The following is a 19,668-nucleotide window of genomic DNA, read 5'->3' on the forward strand; positions in this document are numbered from 1 at the left end:
TGGATTCCTCATTAGTCCCGCAAAGAGCTCCTGTTTGACCCCTCGCATGAGGAAAAGAACTTTCTTTTTCTCAGGCATGTCTGGGTCAGCGTGACGGAATAGGCGGGTCATCTCCTCTGTGAAAATTCCAACCTTTTCATTTGGTAGCTGAACCAGGGTCTCGAGTAGAGCAGCGGCCCTCTCTTTGCGAGCGACGCTCGCAAACGTTTGCAGAAATGCGCCGCAGAAGACATCCCACGTTCGAAGCGTGGACTCCCGATTCTCTAGCCAGGTCCTTGCGGTGTCTTTCAGGTAGAAGTACACACAACGGAGCTTTTCTTCGTTGTCCCAGTGGTTGAGGGCGGCCACATGGTCGTATGTTTCTAGCCAGGTTTCCGGGTCTTCAAACGATGAGCCATGGAACGTTGGTGGTTCCCTGGGTTGATGAATGACGATCGCGGGCTGGGACGCTCCGGTTGTCATTGTCGCTGCAGTCGAGGTCATGGTCTTGGTCTTCCGCGCGTTGTCTTGTACAAGGCCGTACTCCGGTGGGAGACCTTGCTGTCGGCGGCTCGTTCCCTGCTCTTGGTTGGCGTCGGTGTCTTCTCCGCGACGGGGGCTGGGTTCACGGCTTGACGAGGGCGTCCGGTACATGAACGAAGCAGAATCTCCACCAGGAGTCACGGGTCATGATGTGGCCGAAGACAGGAAACTTCGTGTTGGGATTTAACTGTTTATTTGGACGAACCTGTGCCCGGTAAAGGGAAAGTCTAATTACAGCAGCAGTCTTGCACAGATAGCAGTCTCGGACTGATAGCGGCGAACGCAGCGTCGGCCTTCGATCAACAACTGACAAGCGGCGAAGCGCGTCGGCATTTATACTCTTGCCGTCGAATGTTCTAGCGTTATCGCTGGCGGCGGCGTAGGTTCCAGAACAATCTGTACCGTTCGCACAGTGGGCGTGATCTTATCGAAATGATCTACTACAGTCCGGAACCTTCTCGAAAACTGCAGGCACGGTTCGCGCTGAGAATGGTGTGGTGTTTTGGGACGATAACAGAAACTTGGGAAATGAAACGTGGCACTATCAATGGTGATGACTGGATGGAGCGTACTACATGGTTTCTATTGCTTGTCACTGTTTGCATTTCATTTGATGCCGATAGTACACGTATATTCCCTTCAATTTCTGGCATTTTTTTAACTTGGTAAAGCTCAATTGACAGCAATAACGACGTGAATCCATAAGTAATAGGAAATAGGATAAATTGCCATTGCAACTACACTTCTTGAATTTCTTTTGTTCTATTTTACACGAGGCCCACCACGAAAGACACGGGTGTAGGAGTCGACATGTTACGACATTATGATCAGGTGATGCCACCTTGCTCCACAGAACCTGGCTCTAAAAACAGGTAGCCAGCGGCCCGAGCATGTCTTTTCTCTGAGTTTACCCCTTCATGCAGCCTCCTTTCACAACCAATTCTTGTTCACTGGCATCTAGAAACAACAAAAGCTTAGAAAGCATGACTAATGTTTTCAGTGGTACTGTAAACCACAATTTGTGTATCGCACATGCAATAGAGCAGGGTACAATTTCACATTTATGGTTTTTTTCTTCCCAAAAATATTAACATAGGGACGCATGGCTGATAAAGCTAGCTTAGAAGGAGCAATTAGCCAGAGACACACGCAGGCATTTGCTGCACGCACTTTCAAGAAGGCGACTTTCTCTGCGGACTGGTGACAGAATTATCAATTTAGTGAATGACATTTACTTCCCACAGGACTTCTCTATTTCTATCAGAAGAAGCAAACACCTCGAAGTCTTCCAAAAAATAATTACTTCGGGTAAGTGATCCCTCATAGGCAACTCCAACCTATGCACGCTGATTGAGGAAAATGTCAGGGGGAAAGTACCAACACACAGAGAAAAACCAGTAGGGGCGACACAGTTTGATGGAAGAAAGCAGTTTTTGAACGAGTTTGTCACTTCAAAAGGTTAATAATGTAGCCTAACAAGATAACCTGTACTTAGTTTTATCCTTTCGTTCTTTCATTCAGATATCTGCTCATGAAAACTCGCCGTGTAAGCTTGGAGGCTGACATGTTTGATTAGTTGGTAAAGAAATTTTTGATCACAACTCTTCAAAAAGACTGTGGGCAGCGCTTTTCCTTTCCAATTATCACTGAGGTTATGTACATGCGGAAGAACCAATGTTGTTTGGGCCAAACCCGAAGAAAACGAAGATTTCAAGATACCAGTTCAGTGGCGAAGCTAGGAGGAGGTTAGGGAGATTCGACCTCCCATCTCACGGATATACATTACATTTGTAAATGTATATACATGTCCCTAACTGTTCCCATTCTAGGCTTCTGAAAACCTCCTGTAAGCACACGGTAAATAGCATTTTGGAGATTGTGTCCCCCTGCCTTACACCCTTCTTGATTGGTATTCTGTTGCTTTCTTTATGAAGCACTATGGTAGCAGTTGATCCCCTGTAGATTTCTTCCAGAATATTTATATATACTTAATCTACGCCCTGATTCCGCAGTGTCTGCATGACGGCTGATATTTCTACTGAATCAAACGCCTTCTCGTAATCTACGAAGGCTATGTATAGTGGTTGGTTATACTCTGAGCATTTCTCTATTACCTGATTGATAGTATGAATGTGGTCAATTGTTGAGTAGCCTGTTCGAAATCCTGCTTGTTCCTTTGGTTGATTGAATTCTAATGTTTTCTTTACTCTGTTAGCAATTACCTTTGTAAATATCTTGTATACTACAGAGAGCAAGCTGATCGGCCTGTAATTCTTCAAGTCCTTGTAATCTCCTTTCTTATGTATTAAGATGATGTTAGCGTTCTTCCAAGACTCTGGTACCCTTCCCATCAGGAGACACCTTGTAAACAGGGTGGCTAGTTTTTCTAACACAATCTGTCCTCCATCTTTCAGCAGATCTGATGTTACCTAATCCTCACCAGAAGCTTTGCCTCTTTGCATGCTCTCCAAAGCTTTTCTGACTTCTTCTATTATTACTGGTGGGGTGTCATCTGGGTTACTGCTAGTTCTTATAGTATTAAGGTCGTGGTTGTCTCGGCTACTGTACAGATCTCTGTAAAACTCCTCCGCTATTTTAACTATCCTATCCATATTGGTAGTTATTTTGCCTTCTTTGTCCCTTAGTGCATACCTCCGACTTTTGGCTATCCCAAGTTTCCTCTTCACTGCTTTGACTCTTCCTCCGTTTTTCAGAGCGTGTTCAATTTTCTCCATGTTATACCTTCTTACATCGCATACTTTACGTCTATTAATCAACTTCGAAAGCTCTGCCTGTTCTATTTTGTCTGTTGTACTTGACACTTTCATGATTTGTCGCTTCCTAATTAGGTTCTTCGTTTCCTGGGAAAGCTTGCCAGTGTCCTGTCTAACTACCCTGCCTCCAACTTCCACTGCACACTCCGTAATGAGACTCGTCAGATTATCATTCATTGTATCTACGCTAAGGTTGGTTTCCTCACAAAGAGCCGAGTACCTGTTCTGCAGCGACACTCTGAATTCCTGTACTTTCCCTCTCAGTGCTAGCTCATTGATTGGCTTCTTGCGTATCAGTTTCTGTCGTTCCTCTTTCAAGTCTAGGCGAATTCGAGACCGACCGTTCTATGGTCACTGCATCGTACCTTGCCAACCACTTCCACATCCTGCACGATTCCTGGGTGTGCAGTCATTATAAAGTCTATTTTGTTCTCATTTTCGCCATTAGGGCTCCTCCATGTCCACTTGCGGTTTTCTCGTTTTCGGTAGCAGGTATTCAAAATCCGCAAATTATTGCGTTCTGCGAATTCTACTAGTAGCTCTCCTCTGGCGTTTCTAGTGCCGATGCCATAATCTCCTACTGCCTGGTCTCCAGCCTGCTTCTTCCCTACCTTTGCATTAAAGTCGCCCATCACTATAGTATACTGTGTTTTTACCTTACTCATTGCCGATTCCACGTCTTCATAGAAGCTTTCAACTGAAGCGTCATCACGGCTGGATGTAGGCGCGTAAGCCTGTACTACCTTCATCTTGTATCTTTTATTCAGTTTAATTACAATACCTACCACCCTTTCATTAATGCTATAGTATTCCTCTATGTTGCCAGCTATGTTTCTGTGAATTAGGAACCCCACTCCCAGTTCTCTTCTGTCTGCCAAGCCCCGATAGCAAAGGACGTGCTCATTCTGTAGCACAGTATAGGCCTCATCTGTCCTCCTATCCTCACTGAGCCCTATTATATCCCATTTAACACCCTCTAGCTCCTCGAATAGTACAGCTAGACTTCCCTCACTAGATAAGGTTCTAGCGTTAAATGTTGCCAAGTTCAGGTTCCAATGGCGGCCTGTCCGGATCCAGAGATTCTTAGCACCCTCTGCTGCGTTGCAGATCTGACCGCCGCCATGGTCAGTTGCTTTGCAGCTGCTGGGGACTGAGGGCCGCGAGTTATTTGACGTATGCATGTGGGAGGTAGTGGCCAGATACTGCACCAGGGTGGCCAATCCTTCTCTGGTGACCTGCGCTTCGCCGATGACATTGCATTGCTGAGTAACTCAGGGGATGAATTGCAACTCATGATTACGGAGTTAGACAAGGAGAGCAGAAAGGTGGGTCTTAAAATTAATCTGCAGAAAACGAAAGTAATGTACAACAACCTCGGAAAGGAGCAGCGCCTCGAGATAGGTAATAGTGCACTTGAAGTTGTAAAAGACTATGTCTACTTAGGGCAGGTAATAACCGCAGAGCCTAACCACGAGATTGAAGTAACTAGAAGAATAAGAATGGGGTGGAGCCCATTCGGCAAGCACTCTCGAATTATGACAGGTAGATTGCCACTATCCCTCAAGAGGAAGGTATATAACAGCTGTATCTTGCCGGTACTTAGCTACGAAGCAGAAACCTGGAGACTTACAAAGAGGGTTCAGCTTAAATTGAGGACGACGCAGCGAGCAATGGAAAGAAAAATGGTAGCTGTAACCTTAAGAGACAAGAAGAGGGCAGAGTGGATTAGGGGACAAACGGGGGTTAAGGATATCATAGTTGAAATAAAGAAGAGGAAATGGACATGGGCCGGGCATGTAGCGCGTAGACAGGATAACCGCTGGTCATTAAGGGTAACTAACTGGATTCCCAGAGAAGGGAAGCGGGTTAGGGGGAGACAGAAGGTTAGGTGGGCAGATGAGATTAAGAAGTTTGCGGGTATAAATTGGCAGCAGCAAGCACAGGACCGGGTTAACTGGCGGAACATGGGAGAGGCCTTTGTCCTGCAGTGGACGTAGTCAGGCTGATGATGATGATGATGATACATGTCCTTCAATAGCAGCGACAGCGTAGTAATTAGAGTATCAGCCTCACGTGCAAGAGGTTCGTGGTTCGAATGCCGGTGCCAAGCATTTCCCAACTGGATTAAAAAAAAAATCTGCGTGATGATGGCGTTGCCCTAAGAGGTCTGGGGTGCAGCCTCACCAGTGACCACCACCAGTAACGCACTCCCTCATCAGAAAAGGATTGGCCCCCCTGTGCAGTATTTTCCCACTACCTCCCACATGATACGTCAATTCGCAATGGCTCAGTTCCTCAGTTCGCAGCGGCTCAGTTCTGTCCAGACCAAGAGATTCTTAGCAGCCGAGGGTGCTAATAATCTCTGGGTCTGGACAGGCCGCCATTGGAACATGACCTTGGCAACGTTTATCGCTAGAACCTTATCAAGTGAGGCAAGTCTAGCTATACTATTCGAGGAGATAAATTGTGTTAAATGAGATTTAATAGGGCTCAGTGAGGTTAGAAAGACATGAGGCATATACAGTGCTACAGAATGAGCATGTGCTTTGCAATTGTGGCTGGGCTGACAGAAGAGAACTCGACATAGGGTTCTTTATCCACAGAAATATAGCTGGTAACATAACAGAATACTATAGCATTAATGAAAGGGTGGTAGGTATAGTACTCAATAGGAGATACAAGATGAAGGTGGAACAGCCTTATGCGCCTACATCCAGCCATGATGACGCACTGGTTGAAAGCTTCTATAAGGACGTGAAATCAGTGATCAGTAGGGTAAAAACACAGTATACTATACTGAAGGGCAATTTGACTGCTAAGGTAGGGAAAAAGCAGGCTGGAGATCAGGCAGTAGTAGATTATAGCATTGGTACTAGAAATACCTGAGGGGAGTTATTAGTAGAATTTGCAGAATGCAATTATTTACTGATCTTGAACACTTTCTACCGAAAACAAAGAAACCGGAAGTGGACAAGGATGAGCCCTAATGGTGAAAGTAGGAACGAAAAAGACTTTATACTGAGTGCACACCCAGGCACCGTGAAGGATTTGGAAGTGCTAGTCAAGATAGAAAGCAGAAACTATAGAATAGTAAGATCTCAAACTCACATAGACTTGAAGAAGGAACGAGAGTAACTGATATTTAAGAAGCCCTTCAATGAGCTAGCACTGAGAGGGAAATGCAGGAATTCAGAGTCTCCCTTCAGCGTAGATACTTGGCTCTTATCGAGGAAACCAGCCTTAGCGTTGAGGAACTGAACGATCATCTGACAAGTATCATTACGGAGGGTGCAGTAGCAGTTGGAAATACGGTAGTTAGACAGGACACTGGCAAGCTGTCCCAGGAGAAAATAAGTCTCATTAAGAAATTTCAAAGCATAAAAGTCTCAAACACAACGAAGAAGAAAGAACTGGTAGAGCTTTCAAAGTTGACTAATAAGCGTAAGGTATCCGATATAAGGAGGTATAACGTAGAGAAAATTGAACATGCTCTAAAGAAAGAAGGAAGCGTCAAAGCGGTGAAGAGGAAACCTGGGATAGGCAAAAACCAGATGTATTCACTAAGAGACAAGGAAGGCAAAGTAACTACCCTTACGAATAGGATAGTTAAAATAACACAGGTCTTTTACAGAGATATGTACAGTAGCAGAAAACACCACGACCGTAATGTAAGAACTAGCAGTATTCTATATGACATCCCGCCAGTAATGACCGAAGAAGTCAGAAAAGCCTTGGAGAGAATGCAGAGAAGCTAAGCTGCTTTTCAGGTTCGGGTAACATCAGATCTGCTGAAAGATGGAGAACAGCTTGCGTTAGATAAACTGGCCACCCTGTTCACAAAGTGTTTCCTGACGGGGAGGGTACCATAATTTTGGAAGAATGCTAACATCATCTTAATGCTTAGGAGATGACAAGGACTTGAAGAATTACAGGCCGATCATCTTGCTCTCTGTCATATGCAAGGTATTTACAAAGGTAATTACTAACAGAATCAAGGCAGCATTAGAATTCAGACAACTAAAGGACAAGCAGGATTTCAAACAGGCTACTAAACAATTGACCACATTCATGCTATCTATCAGGTTATAGAGAAATGATCAGAATACAGCCAACCACTATACATAGCCTTAATAAATTACGAGAAGGCATTTATTTAGTAGAAATATCAGCAGTCATGCAGAAACTGGGGAATCAGGGCGTCGACAAAGCATTTATAAACTTCCTGGAAGAAATCTTCAGAGAATCAACTGCCACCATAATGCTCCATAAAGAAAGCGACAGAATACCAATCAAAAAGGGTGTAAGACAAGGGGATACAATTTCGGCAATGCTATTTACCACGTGCTTATAAGAGGTTTTCAAAGGCCTAGAATGGGAAGGGTTACATAAGAATGAATGGAGCATACCTCAGTAACCTGTGCTTTGCAGATGATATTGCATTTTTGAGTAACTCAGGGGACAAATTGCAAATCATGATTATTGAATCAGACAAGGAGAGCAGGAAGGTAGGTCTTAAAGTTCTACTGCAGAAAGCGAAAATAATGTACAACAACCTCATAAGAGAACAGAGCTTCAAGATGGGTAATAGTACACTTGAAGTTGTAAAAGACCACGTCTACTTAAGACAGCTAATAACCACGGAGCTGAACCACGAGATTGAAGTAACTAGAAGAATTAGGAATGGGTTGGAGCTCATTCAACAAGCACTCTCAAATTATGACTGATAGATTGTCACTATCCCTCAAGAGGAAAGTATGTAACAGCTTCATTTTGCCGGTACTTACCTACGAACCAAAAACCTGGAGGCTTGTTCAGCTTAAATTGAAGATGATGCAGTGAGCGATAAAGAGAAAAATGATAGCTGTACCATTAAGAGACAAGAAGAGAGCAGAGTGAATCAGGTAACAAACCGAGGTTAAGGGTATCATAGTTGAAATCAAGAAGAAGAAATGAACGGGGGCCGGACATCTATCGCGTAGGCAGGATAACCACTGGTCACTAAGGATAACCAATTGGTTTCCCTGAAAAGGGAAGCGGGTTAAAAGGAGTGCACAAAGTTATGTGGGCAGATGGGATTAGGAAGTTTGCTTGAACAAAATGAAAGCAGCAAGCACAGGACCGAGTTGACTATCAGAACATGGGAGAGGCCTTTCTCCTGCAGTAGAAATAGTCAGGCTGATGATGATGATACATAATGTGCACAAACATATGCTAGATCACCAATATAGAGAAGTCAGAACTCCAGCAAAAAGTTTCTGTCTACTGCCCAGGATACATATGTTCACAACTAAAATTGTGCTCATGTTGAAACAGGCCAACACCAACCTATTTATCTTATTGCTTTTTACAGACTTGTCTATGACAAAAGAGCCACACGCTTCTTGATCATATGATCCACAAGTTCCCAGAAGCCACAGGCTCCCAAAAGATTGCGTTTTGTTTGTTGAAGGTGAGGAGCACCATTTAGCCTCTAGCTTCAAATGTAGTAGTAGCAGAGAATAAGTTGAGGAAGGGAGTGTTGAAACAGAGTGATGGCATGCCCTCACTGAAGAGTGAACTTGAAGGGTGACCCTCCCACTGGGCGAGGGGAGCTAGCATTCTGTTTGGTACTTCAGAAGGTCCCAGAGTACATGTTGAGCAGACTTGGCTCAGCGCCCCCTCAAAAATGACGCCCGGGGTCCTTGTACCCTTGCACCCCCTTAGTTACGCCACTGACTCACAGCCTATTTATGCAGTTTCATCACAGCAAATATAATAAGAGGTGCACTAAAACCTCATTATAACGAAGTTGATATTTATACAAAATAAGTTTGTTAAAACTGAAAGCTCGTTATAAAAGTATAGTCTAGCTAGCACTATAAATATTGTAAAACTGTTCTTTATTTATTTCATCATAACAAATATTAGTTATATCTGGGTTTGTTATATCGAGGTTAGAGTATATAACTGATCTACGAAAACATTTACGATTAACGGCAACATATCAACTGACACGCAAGAGGATGTTAATGCAGCGCAGCAGACATGCATGCATGTGTTCAAGGGAGGAAGGGGGGGAGTAGAATTGCTAGGTTTTGAGTGAATGCCTAAGGCACATTCAGTTGAAGGACCACTGGACATAATATTGTGACGATCAATTAGGAGGCTACCGCTGTAAACTATCTGATATAATCCTGCTGCTCCCTTGATATATATATGAAGAGGAATCAAGGAGAACAAACTAATGAAATCATTCAGTAGGCAGCCAATTTTTAAAAAAGATAACACATAAGCATGAGGTGTTTTTTATTTAGATTTATAAGTATCGAAAATGTATTGGTAAATGTCTCACGAGTCAACAATTGTCCAAGTTTGCACAATAGATGAAGAGGTCACGCGAGTTCTGTAAAAGTAATTTTGTTGGTGCGATTGAATAAAAAATTGTTCTTTGTGCATAAAAAAAAATATGCCATGAGAAGAACCTTGATGCTCAAGTGCTGCCCTTCTCTCAAACTGTGCCTACTCAGCTGGTGTGTAGTTGTGCAAGTGCTGCTTCTGTACCTTATCAAACTTCAATTTAAACTTTCATTTTGTCAATCTTGTCATCAGCTCATTATGTGCCTCTGGGATTGCAGTGGTAGTATTTGAGCAAGGAGAAATTACAGTAGAACCATTAAATTACTTTGTAAAACTTGTTTGTGTGCTACAAACTCAAGAAGATGAATGACTTCTGTATTCCAGGAAAATTTACTGCAGAATGTGAATCTGCCTTCACTTTTGATATCACATTGTGGATGCAATTGGGCAATCACACTTTCAATTGCGCTATACTATCAAGAAATTGAGCCTGCTGTATCCAGCTAAATTTAGGTGAAAATGACCAAATTTTCCATCTCTTGATAAATTATGCATACCATGATATCCATGCCTAACCACTAATTTCATACAGTGTTGCTCGTTAGAGCCCCTTCTCTAACTTCATTGAAATGCACACACAATTCTATAAACGGATGACTTCAGCATCAATGCATGTGCTCTGCTCTACATTGCACTCATGTCATTTGTGGAGTGAGAGCGCTTGCAAAATATTTGCAATGTATAAAAATACCTGGAGGCGCACAAACACTTGCAAGCTTCCAGCTTGTGCGGAAGCGTTATGTACAGTCGTGGCCACGTCTATGTAGAGCACGCCAACAGCCAGTTTTTGCTTCGTGGCGCGAAAACTTGATACAGTTTGGTTTATAAAGTGATGTACCAGGAGCGTTCGTGTCCTAGTTGCAAGGCTGACCAGATCAGAGCCTGATATTGCCTCAAGGTTTTGCCCCACAGAGCAAAAACCGCCTGCTTGCCTGCGCTACACAGACGTGGCGGCAGCTGTACAGGCCTAGACAGTGATGCCTAAGGAAGGTAGAAGTTGGTTTTTTTATGCATTGATAGATACACGCAATATAACACAAATTCTTTGCACCAAAATTTGAAGGTGAATTATGAAACAGTTATTCACAACATGCCTAGAATCAATTCAGTCAGTAGTCCTGTATCTTTTGATTAAGGTTTCTAACCGAGCACAATCTCAACAAACATTTGCCATTTGGGCCTGTTAGAGGAAAAAAAGGACCCTTTCTAGCTAGAGTATTAAACCAGAAATATTTCCACATTGAAATTGAACATTTTCAATCTTAGCATATTGTGCTAATTCTTCTATTAAGTGGGGTAAATAGAGTAAATAACTTTTATAGAATTAGAGCAAATGAAACTTGGCGCAATTACGAGTTTTTATAAAACAGCAAAATAACCAAATATGTTAGTTTTGTTTCTCGACTGCAGCAATATTTCTTGTAAAGGAACTTGTTCGAATTGGACATGTAGACTCCAATTAATGTAATTCTGTAGATCTCTATGCCAATTTAATACAGAAAAGACCAATAAATTATTAACTTTATATATATATATTTTTTCAATACCTGTCCACGGAGTTCAATCTCATCTATTCTGTACCAAATTGTCGCGGCGTTGACAGAATGGCAATTCTCGTATTGAAAACGTGCCAAATAAGACAGAATCATAAAAATTTCGTGCTGAAGGAAGTAATTGTGGATGTCATATTCATGATGCATTACTACACTTTACCAAGAGCACTGTGAGAGGACAGTGATAGATATAAAAAGCATGTTTTTCCAAAAACTTTGGAACTCGTTTCACTCACTCATTCCCGTCTATAGACCGGCAGCCCAAGACTTCTGCTCATAAAGTGGGACAGCATGGGCTCCACCGCACAACTTGAATGCCTAGCTTGTACTGAAAGCAAATCACGTCTTCCCAAATAGAGTTCTTTTTGATACAAGGCACATTTCACGCTTTAATACTGCAAATAAAACAACAGAGAGACCCTCAATGAATTACAATATGCAGTGATTATCAGGTTTGCCTGAGGTCGAGGAATTAAAAAAACCTAGGGCTGTGAACAGGAAATTGAACATCAGTAAGTTTAATCTTCAGGACCCCTCTAAATTAGGCATGCATGGATGAAGGTATAGGTGTATGCAGCCATAGATGTAGACCAGTTCATGAGCATTTTCTATTGGCAATGAAAAAGGCACAAGCCCATTGTGCTACAGTCATTGATGACTTGAATGGAACAGTATGAAGACAAGGGGAAGAAGAACAAGCAGTTGGTAATGTTGGTATCAATAGCAGGAGAGATGCTGAAATAAAACAGGAGAGATGTCGAAATAAGCGGTACTTTGTATCTAATGAATACCTTTTTGAGGAATTATAGAAATTGAAAGTGTACATGAACAGGCCTTAATGTAAAAGTGAAAAATAAAACAGATTTAACCATGTGTGACAATCATGCCCAGGCATCGTGCAGAACAAAAGAGTAATTGGCATGATGAAGCATAGTGATCACAGTTTACTCAGGATTACCTAAGGAAAACATGCAAAAAAATTACTACAGAACAGGTTAACACAGATACAGTGAGGGTAAAACAAAGGGAATTTAGGAATGCTCTCAAGGACACAAACAGTGCTTTCAAACAAGAAGGAAGTATGAAGGAAATGAGGAGAACATTATTAAACCGATTTTGGAAGCAGAAAGTGAAATAGAAGGTGAAACACAAAACAAGAAGTGAGCAACCTCTCTTTAAAACAGAAGGCACTCAATAAAAACAAAAGTGATACAAGACGAAGGCATATATTACATCATTAGGCTGAACATAAGTTTTCGAACTATCAAAGCTTGTCGACAACAAGAAACTCTGTGTTGTACAGATTCATTTTAAAACTTGAGAAGGATGGTCATCCAATCTTGATTGAAATCCAAGTCGATTGGAACAATGCAGTTCTACAGGTAGCTATTGATGAGGTTAATAAGGATGCATGCAACAAATAACCTGAAAGAGAGTTACTGGAGACGCGACCTCATAACAGTTGATTTGATTAAATATTGAGGGGATTTATGATAAAAACTTATTGTGACTCTGCACGCCACGTAGTGAGGTGTACCAGTGAGCTAGAAAAACAAGATAACAGTAATATATACACAAGAAAAAAAGTCCCTTCTTATTCTGTTCTAAATGTTCGCAAAGTTAATGTCAAACAAAATTAAAAAAAAACACTCAAGAGGCGAAGCTGGCTTCTGAAAAGTGTTACTTTACGAGTAATCACTGTCACTTTTCGATGCAGTTTAGTGCAAAAAATTCTGCATTTGCAGCGTTTTAAATGTCTTCATGCTAAGGTTCAGTTACAAATTAATGTACGCGGGCGCTACTAATCTTACAAAGAAAAAAAAAAGAAACAGAATCTGCAGAAAGTTTTCTCCGAGAGAAACGTCATCGAATTGTAATCATAATTGTAATCATAATTGTAAAATGCATGTCTTGCATTTGTCTCTATTACCATGAACATAGTACACATCTATTTGCCAGTTTTTCTCTTTTTTTTTCATTGGCTGCAAAAGGATAGCATCAGATATGCGGTAAAGGTTACTCATCTTGGGGTGGGAAATAACCTACAGGCCGGATGGGAGTCCTAGAACTGAGGCAAGGCACAGTGGTGGCGGTTTTCTAGATGGGAATTCATTGGCGTCTTGCTAGGTGTAGACGCCGGAGATACGCAATTAGTGAAGGTCTTTGGAAAACACGTATTCCAAGTGATAAACGTTTACGGAAGAAGTGTGGCAGCTTGGGCTAGTTGGTATGGCATGACGATAGTTATAGCGCGAGAACAAAACGACGACACAGAGACAACAAGGCGTGTCTTCGTGTCCTTCTTGTCTCTGTGTCGTCGTTTTGTTTTCGCGCTATAACTATCGTTCACGGAAGGCCGCGACTCGCAAACGACTTTCACCGTGCTTCGCAAAGTGTACATACCGGACAGATGACTTGCAGAACTAGCGCAAATAGAACTTGACAAGCATGGTATTCGCAAGAAAACCGTACGAAGTGATATTTTCGTTTGGGAAGTTTCAGACTAGTGCCTTTTTGAACAGGCGCATTGCGTGTGCAGCGTATTTGTGTCACGTGTGCCACGAAGATCAGTTTAAAACAATAGTACAACCAACACACCGGTGTGCACTGAAATGCTTGAAAAAAAATTTATCGTCGGTGTACAGAACTTTAAACAATGATATAAAAACTGAATATTTAGTACGCTTGTTTAAAAACTAGGCAACCATGTTCATAAATATGCATCAAAAACAGGCAACACTGTAAACAGCAAAAAAGTTTTGTATAATAATGAATACAAGATATACAAATAAATCAACAATTTTTAATGCAGAAGTATTATAGTAGTAAGAAATAATTTCAATACTTAGTTGTTTGTATGTTGTGAACATGAAAATCTGGCAACTACAAAATATTAAAGTTTGTTCACATTGCTATTAACACATTCAGTAATATTATGGTATGGGCGTCATTGCTTAGCAAAATTGATGTCTTAAACCTGCAAATTTTGTGTCATTAGTATGTTTTTGACATAAAGTGACGACAAAAATATTGCCTAACATCACTTGACCATGCAATGGTGGTTTCGTTTCTGTTGTTTAAAAGGCGTTGCGGCGAAAGTTGGCAAGAGCGTGATCGCGTTCCTAGGACTTCGACGGCGTCTGACGAACCTGGGATAAATTTTCCGGACGCTACAAGACGTATGATTCCTTCTCACGAAACTAGAAGGCTGATCAAACTGCAGCGAAAAGCTTTATCCCTGGTTAGCGCAGCGGCATTTTCAAGCAGACGACAGACATCACTGCTTGTTTGCGACAATGATGGCAGTGGGGCGAGTTCTGCATTTGGTACCTGCATGTGCCACGCGTGTTTTTGTAGCGATTCCCTCCCGCTTACATTCAAAGTAAGTGGATGCATTGTTTATGCACAGACGCTCGTACATTTGGGAAGTCATCGATAAGTGCTGGGGTTTTTGGTTTCGCATTCAGCATTAAAAGCGAAACCAGTCAGTATTTCAGAATTGGCGAGTTTTTGGAATTCTCAAAGCGCCGATGCGCTGTTCGCAGGAGGGACTTTCGTCCTCCTGTGTGAACTGACCGCCTGCCTTAATGTGATGAAACAAATGAGTAAATAAATATATAATTATCTTCAACTACGACCGTAAATAATGCGGTAGGCGGGGAGTAAAGGTGTCGAAGAACCCTTATTGTGGGTATTTTCGGACACATTTCTTGAATCGCCGTGCGGATGTAAAAGCTTTGCGAAGAATAGGAAGGCCGATAACTCGTGTTTCCACACTAGCAACATCTGACAGCACACTAAGCAGTTAGCAAGGAATGCCGGATGCAAGGGAGCTTTTATACTAACTCTTTTCATGGAATATATCTGCAAGTCGTATAGTTGACACGACAGGTGGTTGTGCCCGAGGGACATTGTTCTGGGGAAAATGGGACGTGAATTAGCGCCATCTTTGTTCATGGGTTGTGAGTGGCAAATGTCATTACAGAATTTACAGAAGAGGGTAACTGTACGGCACCAAGAAACCTTCCTGGCAAGCATTTTGTTCACGGCGGGTTCAACAGACATATTCGAGAAAAGACAACCGCACGGCGATATTTTTTATGCCTGAGTGCTCCCCCGACCCTAATATAAATTAGCGCCTCTTCGCTCATTCGGTCGCACATCGAGCAAGACGTTTCGTATATGCGTGTGACGGGCCAGAATCGTGGAAGGGGGTATGATCTGTAGCACATTAGCTCTATAGTCTGTATCTATTTTATTTTATTTTGTCATGTTAAAAGCGCCATACTCTGCATTTCGCTGGCCTTTGCTATGTGTATGTCGTTTAATATTTCTTTCGATTGCTCAACAGTTGATGCTTTGCATCCACACTGAATACCAGCAAATATCTTGCGAGCAATCCTAAAATTAATACAGCTGGTAGTTGAGGGCAAGATATGGTACGGAATTTATTGGTGATGGACGCTGAAAGCGGGCGGCGACAACCGGCACGTGCGAATATCAAATCGGAACGCTTCGACGATAAGGCGAAAATAATGGAAAACTGCTATAGGCTTAAGAATTCCAGTGTGTCTGTGGGCGAAGATATTTCACTCCGTGTGCGTAACACCCGGAAAAAACTTTGGGACAGCACCAAGAGGAACCGAGATAACGGTGAAAAAGTCACACTTGTGTACAACAAGATAACGATAAACGGTCAACGGTATGTCTGGAACGAATATAAAGAAGCGAGGGCAGTCGTAGGAAAAAAATCTGTTGTCCGGAAGGCAAAAAACTGAGTGAAAATGAAACGCCCCTCAGCCTAGTGATAATGAAGCTAAACGCCAAAAGTGTTAACAAAAGTACCGAACTTGAAGCATTCATACTAGGACATCAGCCTGATATTGTGACAATAACAGAAACATGGCTTTCTCCTAACATTTCAAGTAACAATATATTCCCTCCGGGTTATACTGTCATACGTAAAGATAGGTGCTCACGAGGGGGTGGTATAGCAATTTTGATAAAAGAAAATATCTACGTCACACCTATGCCTGAAGTTGTTGGTGCTGAAGTACTTTGGTGTAAATTAACGACAGATAAATCCTTGCTCTATTTAGGCACAATGTACCGGCCACCAAATGATTCGCGTGATGTATTACATGTACTAGCAAATTATATGGAAGCTCATTTCACGCAGTCTGCAAAGATAATCCTTACGGGGGATTTCAACTTCGCTGGTATAACATGGGATTCCCTTGATGATACTGCCGACACTAATAATCCAGATGAGCTGCTTGATCTTTGTTTTAACTTTGGCCTTAGACAGCTTATTCGGAAACCAACACGTGTTACAACAAAAAGCAGAAATGTACTTGACTTGATATTTGTGAGCGATAGCATAGCAGAAAACAGGATTTCATTGGAAGTTTTCAGTGGCATATCGGACCACAAAGCGACTAAATGCTCCTTGTTGTTGGGCACACTGCTGCCTAAGCATAAAGGGAGTACACGAATTTTCGACTGGGTGAATGCCGATGACGTAAGCCTTCTTGACTACCTAGATGAATCCTATTCCACCTTTAGCTCGTTCTCGCCGGATGATACAGTTTCAGTAGATGAATTATGGACAACCTTTGAAAGAATCGTTCAGCATTGCTTATCAAAATATGTTCCCACAAAGATCAAACCAGTCCGCAAGATGAACCCTTGGATAGCAAGAAAAACTATACAACTAGAACGAAAGCTTGCCAGATTAAAGAAAATGAGAAATAAACTATTGTTACCAGGCTGCACGGCTAAAATAAGTGAGCATTCACATGCACTAAAACAATGGCACAATGGCTGTAACAATGGCAAATGATGAATATATGAATGTAACCTTAAGTAAATTTATCAAAGAATCCCCTTCTAAGTTTTGGCGATACCTTAATTCAAAGCCACATCACATCAGTAACCCATCCCCGGCTGAAGCTACTGAAAAGGCTACACAGTTTAATGATTACTTTGTTTCAGTATATACACGTGACAACGGTAAGAGCCCCTACCTCAGTTATCTTCCATGTAAGACTGCCAAACTAGACGACTTAATCCTAACTGAATCGGACATTTTTTGCCTATTACTCGAAATAGACCCTAAAGAATCTAGTGGCCCCGACGACAACATACCAAATGCGTTTTTGAAACGCTACGCAGAATGGATGTCAAAGTTCTTACTGATCATATATAACAAAACATTAAACACTTGCGTAATCCCGGAGAAATGCAGAATAGCCAAGGTTATTCCTATCCACAAATCCGGTGACCTTACGAACACATCAAACTACCGACCAATCTCGCTTACTTGTACGGCCGGAAAAATTCTTGAACATATAATCCTGAAACACATTGTATCATTCGTAGAAAAAAACAACTTAATTGTCACGAATCAGCATGGCTTTCAGAAAGGACTGTCTATAACTACTCAACTGGTTGAAACAATCCACGACCTAGCACTTACAATTACAAATGTGGCCAAACGGATATAATTTTTTTAGATCTATCCAAAGCATTTGACCGCGTTTCTCATCCTAAGTTGCTTCAGAAACTTATGCATTACCTCGGAGATAACATCACCAAGTGGATAAAAAGTTATCTTACAGGAAGACGCCAGTATGTTCACTACAAAGACTACTCTTCAGATTACGGCTATGTGCTGTCTGGTGTTCTACAAGGTGCCGTTCTAGCTCCTATGTTTTTTCTTCTTTTTATTAATGATTTGCACATCAATTGTAACGCAACAGTGAGAATGTTTGCAGATGACTGCATAATATATAAGCAAATCACTTGCCACGAAGATCAGATGATTCTAAACAGAGCCCTTGAACATATATAACACAGTGGTGTCAGACGTGGCAGATGATGCCTAACGCAGATAAAACAGTTTGTATGACAGTGACAAATAAAAGAACGCCCATGAACTTCCACTATTAGTTAGAAGGACAGATCTTAAGGAAAGTAGAAGAATATAAATACTTAGGCATCATAATTTTGTCAGATTTCAAATGGGACAAGCAAGTAACAAACGTTGTTAACAAGGCACTGACCGTTTTGTACTCATTCAAACGTTCGCTTAGATGCGCATCTGTAGATACTAAACGCCAAGCATACTTGTCACTCGTTTGACCAACACTGGAATAATGAAATAATATCTTGGTTTCCCTTCCATAAACATTAAATAGCAAAGTTGGAGGGTGTACAAAAAAGGCACTTAGGTTTATCTTTAATAAGTATCGTCGTCACGACTCTCCGACTGAACTATTAAAGCAAGCCGCATTGCCCACTATACAAGATCGAGCCAGACTGCTTGGCCTTAAGTTTCTTTTCCTTCTTCTTAATGGCAGCATGAATATAAATGGAAACAACTATTTACTACACCCGGATACAACTAGTTCCCGAACTAAACATATCAATCACTTAGCTGAATACAGGTTTCACAACGACATTTTCAGGTATTCTTTTTTCCCGCAAGCAATTCGAGATTCGAATGGCCTAACAAACGATGTTATGAAGTGTACATCACTCAAAGCTTTTATCTCCAAGATATCAGGCGATGCTTTATAGTTATCTTCTCCTGGCAAGATTTCTACATTACGCCATAATAATATGTTTCACTTCTCAGTATCTTTTTTTACTGCCGGAAAACTGTGCTACTCATGATTTATGCTGCATTTGTCGGGCCTTACACTGAGTGTGTTGGACGTCATATCTACTCCCGTCTTTTTTATTATCGTTTGTCATTTTTGTAGTGATTGTATAATTTGTTGCCTAGTGCATATGCACTGTCTAGTCGAACCTAACTTATGTTAGTGCCTATTTAAACTGTGTTCTTTTGAATATGTATCTCCATTCTAATATGCTGTTTATTACTGCTATCATTTAATAGCCCTTGTATAGTTAATGTAGAGAACATATGCATTGTCTGATTCAACCTTACCTACGTACACGCCTACTTGAAGACACCCCCTTTCCTGCAACAGCCTCAGATGTGAAGCTAGAAGTATCCTCAAATAAATAATAAATAAATAAATAAATAAATAAATAAATATATCCATTTACTACGTTCACGAATTCCCTACACCTGCTCGCGAGGTAGTGCCGAGTTCGTGCAGCACAAGATGGCTGCATCTGCAGCAGACCACACAGCTAGGGTGGCTAACACAACCGACTGCTTTCGTGTCTGCTTTAGCGACGTGCAACAAGCTCGACAGTGAACATTTTCTGATAGACACATGCCAAGCAACGTATAAGCGGCGCCGTCTTTTACGAATCACAGCCTCCACAATCAATCAAGTCTTTATTTCAGCTTGTACGCACAAACTAGGGATTTCGAGAAAAAAAGCAGCGAAATTAACACCACTTGATGGGCCTCGCCATATTCGTACTTGTCAGTAGTAGGCACAAAG

At 41.7% G+C, this 19,668-nt stretch overlaps 1 long non-coding RNA gene across 2 annotated transcripts in view; it reads right to left on the reverse strand.

The window, feature by feature from the left end:
* The window catches only part of LOC119187715 (uncharacterized), a 44,442-nt gene extending 25,053 nt beyond the window's left edge, over positions 1–19,389 (reverse strand). For both annotated transcript variants that reach the window (XR_012887172.1, XR_005111889.2), the window contains exons 1-2: positions 13,649–19,389; positions 11,482–11,573 (exon numbers count right to left, since the gene is read on the reverse strand). This is a non-coding gene — a long non-coding RNA (uncharacterized LOC119187715). The remainder of the gene's footprint in view (positions 1–11,481; positions 11,574–13,648) is intronic.
* Between the last annotated feature and the right edge of the window lie 279 nt (positions 19,390–19,668).

The sequence above is a fragment of the Rhipicephalus microplus genome, chromosome X, assembly GCF_043290135.1.
Source record: "Rhipicephalus microplus isolate Deutch F79 chromosome X, USDA_Rmic, whole genome shotgun sequence".
Lineage (NCBI taxonomy): Eukaryota > Metazoa > Arthropoda > Arachnida > Ixodida > Ixodidae > Rhipicephalus > Rhipicephalus microplus.